Here is an 8,928-nt window from a genome sequence, read left to right as displayed (position 1 = left end):
TATTATCCATGTGACATGCCATGTGAGCATATCCGTTCGATTGGTCAACAAAAATCTAATGGAATGATCTTATTGAAAGAACTATCAAACCCAAGGAATAAAGATTCAACCCAATGAGTAAAAATATGAATGTGCAATTTAATACTTAACCTTAAATAATACATGATATAAGCTTTCCTACTACTTGTGATATAAGATTCAACCCAAGTAGTAGGAAAGCCCTGATTTTGGTGTTCTCTTCAGTCAAACATTCTCTCGTATCTTTTTTTCTCTCTCTTTCAACTATCTCTGCAAATAATAATATACGTATAGATTCTACAACCAACTGCCACCTTTAAACCACAAATACATTACATTTTTGCTTGCAGTTGATATAAATTCATCTCATAAAATACATTACAAATATACTATTTAGGTACACATAGATATAAGCTTTGTGCCTATTCTTTTTTTCCAGAAGGTGGGGTCTTGTGTGCCCCCATCAATAGAGGGATTTTTGGCTAATAATTTAACTGCTAATGCAATTGATGCAAACCAAGGAGCTGGACATGCTGATCATACAAGTGAGAATGGAGCTGAATTTGCACAAGACCCTTTGTCACTTCCTAGTGGCCCAATTACAAGACTTAGAGCCAAACGTTTCAAGGAAGCACTAAATGGGCTAATCCAAGAGAATTGGGCTGATTCTAAAAAGACCAAGATGGGCTCAAATAATATTCAAAACTTAGTCCATGTCATCAAGGCAATTGAAGAGGCTAATTAGCACATAGAGATATGATAAATGGTCTGACCATTAAAGGACGTGGATTTGTTAAGTTTCAAGAATATTAAATAGGTGAATGAACTTGGTCTTGCCTGGGTACGTGAAATACATTGAATTTAGTCATTTAGTCATTTCTGGCTGCCTCTAGAAGTCCAAGAGGCCTAAATTTCGTGGGACTTGTTATGTTAATATTTGTGTTGCTTTTAAAGCTGTAGTTATGACTTTTCCTATTCTTGGAGGGTTGTTCCAAGTATATAGAGGGGTTATTTCGAGTTTTAATATCAGATTTGAAATTTCAGAAGCTTAATTGTCTTTGTGAGGTCTTGTGTTCCTCTTGGTTCTTCAAAGAACTCTTTGAACTTATCAAGTTAATCTTGTGGCGTTCAAGCTCCAAACTTATCACCTTGATTCTGATTTCTTGGTGTGGCGTTTTCAATCCTTCGTAGTCTTGGTTTTCATCTAGTTGGGTGACTGGTCAAGGCTCAACAAATCTTGTCAATACGATCTTGGGGTTCCAAGCCATCATTGTTATCGGGTTTCATCACAATTGTTGGTGGAGTTCATATCATTTTGGTATCAAGAGCTTTGGTTCTAAGATAAGTTTGTCTATCTTTTATTTTCGTTCTATTTCCTGTTCTTTGCTGTAAAAAAAAAAAAAAAAAGGGTACACGATTCCAGTAAGAAAACTTCTTCCTTTCAATCTTGTATCTCACCTTATTCAAGTACTTGAACTTTTGATGAGTTTTGGTTGTTTATTTTCTGAATTGCTGCTGGATTATTTTGAATGAGTTTCTTGAAGTTCGATTAAGAACTAAACAAGACACAGAAGAGTGGAAAAAGGCAAGAGTGTGCGAGACCATATGAGGGTAAAAGCCGTTTAGAGTGAAAACACGAGTGCAAGTGTATCAATTCTTGAGTGAAACACGTGAGGGAGTGCTTGTGAGGATTCTAACTTTTTTTGCAGATTTTAAAACATGTCTAATAATCAAGAAGAAGACACAACCGAAGAATTTCGACAACCTCCAGTTCCAAACCTCCAAATGCAAGGGATGTTAGGGGAGATGAGGCGTATGTTGAGGGCTGAATTAGAACCTATTCACGAAAGGTTGGACAGGGTAGAAGCGGAAACTCTTAGGGGCCAGCAACATGACATCCACAATAGGCAGCATGGTGGGCGTGGTCCGTGGCGGAATGTTGATAGAGAGGCAGAGTCGGAGGAGTTTGATGAGCAATATTTGAACCGAGGCAGGATTGAGCGTGGGTATAGAAATAGAGAAGCTAGGATGGGTAGGCCTAGGAGGGATAACGATTTAGGAAATATAAAGATTAAAATCCCATCTTTTCAAGGTAAAAATGATCCTGAAGTTTATTTGGAGTGGGAAACTAAAATGGAGATGGTTTTTGATTGTCACAACTACTCAGAGATAAAGAAGGTTAAGTTGGCTGCAATTGAATTTACCGATTATGCCATTGTGTGGTGGGATCAATTACTGATTAATAGGAGGAGGAATAGAGAGCCACCCGTGGACACTTGGGAGGAAATGAAAATGCTTATGATGAAGCGTTTTGTACCCAGCCACTATTATAGGGGATTGTATCAAAAATTACAGAGGTTAATTCAAGGATCTAAAAGTGTGGATGAGTATTACAAGGAGATGGAGGTAGCTATGATCCGGGTTAATGTAGAAGAGGACCGGGAAGCCACCATGGCTAGGTTTTTGCACGGTTTAAATCGTGAGATTGCGGATATAGTCGAGATGCAGCACTATGTTGAGTTGACGGATATGGTGCATCAAGCCATAAAGGTGGAGGAACAATTCAAATGAAAGGGATTGGCTAGGAGGGGACTGCCTATGGCTACAACCAGCTCGTGGAAGACAACTCCAAAAAGGGACGAGTAGCAACAAAATAAGCCAAAATTTGAATCCTCTAAGAATGCCAACTTAAAGACCGCCACTACTTCAGGTACAATCGAGACTTCAAGTTCTAAAACACGTGATATTAAGTGTTTTAAATGTCAGGGGCGCGGACATATAGCCAGCCAGTGTGTAAACAAGAGGGTGATGGTGATAAATGCCCAAGGAGAGCTTGAGTCAGAAAATGAGGAAGAAGTAGATAATGATGATATGCCATCTATGAGGATGCTGACGATGAGCAAAATGCTGTGGTTGGAGATTTATTGGTTGCAAGACGAGTTCTCAATGTGCAGGTTAAGGAGGAAGAAAGTAACCAAAGGGAGAACTTGTTTCATACTCGGTGCTTTGTAAATAACAAAGTTTGCAGTATCATTATCGATGGTGGGAGTTGCACAAATGTAGCCAGCACTTACTTGGTGGAGAAATTGGCTTTAACTACCTTGAAACATCCTCAACCTTACCGGCTTCAGTGGTTGAATGAATGTGGGGAAATCAAGGTGACAAGACAAGTGTTGGTGGCATTATCCATTGGCAAATATGAGGATGAGGTGCTTTGTGATGTGGTTCCTATGCACGCATGCCATTTACTGTTGGGAAGACCATGGCAGTATGATCTGAGGGTTACGCATGATGGATTCACAAATAAGTATTCCTTCACTCTTAATAGGCAACCTATTACTCTTGTGCCATTAACTCCAAAACAGGTCAGGGAGGACCAATTAAAGTTACAAAGTTCGAATGAAAAAAAAAAGGAAAAGGAAAGGAAGGCCGAAACTGAAAAAAAAGACTTAAAAAAAAAAGGAGAGAAAAACATTGATCAGAGTGAAAAAGAAAGAGAGAGGATTTCGGCTATAGTGAGAGCAAGAGAGGAAAAATTCAATTACATTGCAAAAAAAAGTGAGATCAAGAGAGCATTATTTTCACACCAGCCCCTTATTGTACTCATGTACAAGGAGGCTCTTTTATGTACTAATGATCTCGTCGGTGCTTTGCCGAGCAATATTGTTTCTCTTTTGCAGGAGTTTGAAGATGTCCTTCCTGAAGAGGTACCATATGGTTTACCTCCAATCCGAGGGATTGAACATCAAATTGATTTCATACCTGGTGCATCAATTCCAAACCGACCTGCTTATAGGAGTAATCCCGAGGAGACCAAGGAACTTCAGAGGCAAGTAAGTGAATTATTGGAGAAGGGGTTTGTGCGTGAAAGTATGAGTCCTTGTGCGGTTCCGGTGCTGTTAGTTCCCAAGAAGGATGGAACATGGAGGATGTGTGTTGACTGCCGAGCCATCAACAACATAACGGTAAAGTATCGTCATCCCATTCCTAGACTAGATGATATGCTGGATGAATTGCATGGTTCTTGTGTCTTTACAAAAATTGATCTTAAGAGTGGATATCATCAGATTAGGATGAAAGAAGGTGATGAATGGAAAACTGCTTTTAAGACTAAATATGGTTTGTATGAGTGGTTAGTGATGCCTTTCGGTTTAACTAATGCTCCGAGCACATTTATGCGTTTGATGAACCATGTTTTGCGAGCATTTATTGGCAGATTTGTAGTTGTGTATTTTGATGATATCTTGATCTATAGCAAAAATTTGGAAGAACATGTAATGCATTTGAAATCTGTTTTGGAAATTCTAAGGAAAGAAAGGTTGTTTGCTAACCTCAAAAAGTGCACCTTTTGCACGGATAAGCTTGTGTTTCTTGGTTTTGTTGTTAGTAAGAGAGGAATTGAGGTGGATGAGGAAAAGGTGAAGGCAATCCAAGAGTGGTCAACGCCTACAACAGTCAGCCAAGTGAGGAGTTTCCACGGCTTAGCCAGCTTCTATAGACGGTTTGTGCGTGATTTTAGTAGCTTAGCCGCCCCTCCTACTGAAGTCATCAAGAAAAATGTGCCGTTTAAGTAGGGAAAAGAACAAGAAAAGGCATTTAGTCTGATCAAAGAAAAGTTAACTAATGCGCCTTTGCTTGTTTTACCTAACTTTGCTAAAACTTTTGAAATTGAGTGTGATGCTTCTGTGATGCTTCAGGCATAGGTATTGGAGCTGTTTTGATGCAAGAAGGCCGTCCAATTGCTTATTTCAGTGAAAAGTTGAGCGGGGCAGCCCTAAATTACCCTACTTATGATAAGGAGATGTATGCCTTGGTGAGGGCTTTGGAAAATTGGCAACACTATCTATGGCCAAAGGAGTTTGTGATTCACACAGATCATGAGTCTTTGAAGCATTTGAAAGGACAGCAAAGGTTGAACAAACGCCATGCCAAGTGGGTGGAATTCATTGAAACATTTCCGTATGTGATCAGATATAAGCAAGGTAAGGAAAATGTGGTGGCTGATGCATTGTCCCGAAGGTATGCCTTACTTTCCATTTTAGATACAAAAATGCTTGGCTTTGAATACATTAAGGAATTGTATGCTCAAGATTCTGATTTTGGTGATGTGTTCAATGCATGTGAAAAAATGGCGTTTGGTAAGTTTTATAGGTATGATGGATTTTTGTTTCGGGAAAATAAACTGTGTTTGCCAATATGTTCTTTGCGCGAATTGCTTGTGAGAGAAGCTCATGGTGGTGGTTTGATGGGTCATTTTGGTGTAGCTAAGACTTTAGGAATTTTGCATGAACATTTTTTTTGGCCTCATATGAAACGTGATGTGGAAAGAATTTGTGAGAAGTGTATCACGTGTAAACAGGCTAAGTCTAAGTTGAAACCCCATGGTTTGTACACCCCTTTGCCAATACCTAGTGAACCTTGGACTGATATTTCTATGGATTTTGTTTTAGGTTTACCTAGGACTAAGAGGGGGAGAGATTCAGTTTTTGTGGTGGTAGATAGATTTTCCAAGATAGCACACTTCATTGCATGCCATAAAACTGATGATGCATCACATATAGCTGATTTGTTCTTCAAAGAAATTGTTAGGTTACATGGTATGCCTAAGACCATTGTTTCTGATAGGGATGCAAAGTTTTTGAGTTACTTTTGGAAGACTTTGTGGGGAAAGCTGGGAACTAAGTTGTTGTTTTCTACTACTTGTCATCCACAAACGGATGGCCAAACTGAAGTAGTAAATAGAACTTTGTCGTCTTTGTTGCGTGCTATCATTAAAAAGAACTTGAAAGCATGGGAAGATTGTTTGCCACATGTTGAATTTGCTTACAATAGAAGTATACATTCTGCAACTAAGTTTTCACCATTTGAAATTGTTTATGGCTTTAACCCATTGTCACCTTTGGATTTAACTTCTTTACCTTTGAGTGAACGTGTGAACTTAGATGGCAAAAAGAAGGCAGAATTTGTAAAGATGATTCATGAAAAGGCACGGCTGAACATTGAAAGGAGGACTAAACAATATGTCCATCAAGCCAACAAGGGACGTAAGAAGGTAGTGTTTCAACCAGGAGATTGGGTTTGGTTGCACTTAAGGAAGGACCGTTTTCCAGAGAAGCGGCGTTCAAAACTCCTACCTCGGGGTGACGGGCCATTTCAAGTAGTAGAACGCATCAATGATAATGCCTACAAGCTTGACTTACCAGGTGAGTATGGTGTCAGTGCAAGCTTTAATGTTGCTGATTTGTCTCCTTTTGATGTAGGTGATGATTTGAGGACAAATCCTTCTCAAGAGGGGGAGAATGATGCAAACCAAGGAGTTGGACATGCTAATCATACAAGTGGGAATGGAGCTGAATTTGTACAAGACCCTTTGTCATTTCCTAGTGGCCCAATTACAAGACTTAGAGCCAAACGTTTCAAGGAAGCACTAAATGGGCTAATCCAAGAGAATTGGGCTGATTCTAAAAAGACCAAGATGGGCTCAAATAATATTCAAGACTTAATCCATGTCATCAAGGCAATTGAAGAGGCTAATTAGCACATAGAAATATGATGAATGGTCTGACCATTAAAGGACGTGAATTTGTTAAGTTTCAAGAATATTAAATAGGTGAATGAACTTGGTCTTGCCTGGGTACGTGAAATACATTGAATTTAGTCATTTAGTCATTTCTGGCTGCCTCTAGAAGTCCAAGAGGCCTAAATTTCGTGGGACTTGTTATGTTAATATTTGTGTTGCTTTTAAAGCTGTAGTTATGACTTTTCCTATTCTTGGAGGGTTGTTCCAAGTATATAAAGGGGTTATTTCGAGTTTTAATATCAGATTGGAAATTTCAGAAACTTATTTGTTTTGTGAGGTCTTGTGTTCCTCTTGGTTCTTCAAAGAACTCCTTGAACTTATCAAGTTAATCTTGTGGCGTTCAAGCTCCAAACTTATCACCTTGATTCTGATTTCTGGGTGTGGCGTTTTCAATCCTTCGTAGTCTTGGTTCTCATCTAGTTGGGTGACTGGTCAAGGCTCAACAAATCTTGTCAATACGATCTTGGGGTTCCAAGCCATCATTGTTATCGGGTTTCATCACAATTGTTGGTGAAGTTCATATCAATGAAGTGGTAGGAAGATGGTGGCCAATGGCGGTGCGACGGCGGCGCAACGGCGGAAAGAGTGCCGCGGCTTCGTGGGTCTCGTGGGGGCTAACGGCGACTTGGATGGAAGTGAGGTTGGTAGGGTGAGGTCGCCGGCGGCAGGGGAACCGAAAGGAGGGGGCGGTGAGAGTCACCGCCGGCTCAACGGCGGTGGGCTGGGTGGAAGCCGAAGTCGCACGGGAGAGAGGGAGAAGCAGCTCGCGCGGGAAGAAGGAGAAATAAGGAGGAAGAAAAAGAAAAGAAAGAAAAGAAAAGGAGGAAAAGAAAAATAGGGGAAAAGAAATGAGGTCCAATCCTCATAACTTGGGTCACGAAAATGATCCAACGGAAATGATTTTAAAACCACAAATTAAATAAAATAATTTAAACGTAATGGTAAAGTCAAATTGAAATAATTAAATCTCACAGTAATTAATTTAAATATTAAAAGCAATTTAAATACATAACAATAAATAAATATTAAGAAAGCACATAAAAATAATTTTCACCAAATTAAAAATCATAAAAATAACCCAATTAAAATCCAGTAATTTTAAAACAAGAGAATAATTTTTTGAATAACATAAAAATAATCCTTCAATAAAAATACACTAAAATACGGGGTGTTACATCCTCCCCTCCTTAAAAAAATTTCGTCCTCGAAATTAGCAAGGTCAAACATTAAACTAAGACAGGATCAAAATCCAACCAAGAGCATACTTAGAACGTACCGACAATTTCAATCAAACAAGTAAGGATAATGCTCCCTCATGTCGGCTTCTCTTTCCCATGAGAAATCTTGAGCCAACGGATCACCCCATGACACTTTCACCATAGGTATTGTCTTGGACCTTAATCTTTGCTCTTTCCAATCTACAATCTGCGTCGGGGCAACTTCATAAGTAAGGTTAGGCTGAAGTTGAATGCGTTCAGGGGCAACAAAACGTGGCTCTTGCTGTCCAAAACTCTTCTTCAACGAAGACACATGAAACACATCATGAACATCCCCAAAATAATCCGGCAAGGCAACTCTATAAGCAACAAGCCCAACTTTCTCTACGATCTGAAAAGGGCCAACATACCTTGGACTGAGCTTTCCTTTCTTACCAAAGCGCTTAACGCCTTTCATAGGAGAGACTTTAAGATAAACCCAATCACCTACTTCAAAGGATAAGTCTCTTCTTCTTGTATCTGCGTAACTCTTCTGGCGACTTTGCGCTTCTGCCATTTTAGTCCTTATAAACTGAACTTGGTCCTTCATTTCTTGAATTATCTCAGGCCCAATTACTTTACTCTCGCCGACTTCATCCCAACACAAGGGTGATCTACACTTCCTTCCATACAAAGCTTCATACGGGGCCATCTGAATGGAGGAATGAAAACTGTTATTGTAAGAGAATTCAATAAGCGGTAGATGATTCTCCCAACTTCCTTGAAATCCTATGACACAAGATCGCAACATATCCTCTAGAGTCTGAATAGTACGCTCTGATTGACCGTCTGTTTGAGGGTGATATGCACTAGTAAACTTCAACTTAGTGCCTAAAGCTGCCTGCAAGCTCTTCCAAAAATGGGACGTAAACCGCGGGTCCCGATCTGACACGATACTCTTGGGTACTCCATGCAAACGCACTATCTCCTTGACATATAATCGAGTCAACTTACCCAAAGAGTCAGTATTATTAACAGGCAAGAAATGGGCACTCTTGGTCAACCGATCAACAATCACCCAAATTGAGTTCTTCCCACTAGGAGTCCTCGGCAAACCTACAACAAAATCCATAG

General features: G+C 39.7%; 1 pseudogene; it reads left to right on the top strand.

The window, feature by feature from the left end:
* Window positions 1-1,737: 1,737 nt before the first annotated feature.
* Window positions 1,738-6,460, top strand: LOC118344215 (annotated as a pseudogene).
* The last annotated feature ends 2,468 nt before the right edge of the window (window positions 6,461-8,928 follow it).

The sequence above is a fragment of the Juglans regia genome, chromosome 13, assembly GCF_001411555.2.
Source record: "Juglans regia cultivar Chandler chromosome 13, Walnut 2.0, whole genome shotgun sequence".
NCBI classification, from domain to species: Eukaryota; Viridiplantae; Streptophyta; class Magnoliopsida; order Fagales; family Juglandaceae; genus Juglans; species Juglans regia.
This window is presented reverse-complemented; position numbering and strand designations above follow the sequence as displayed.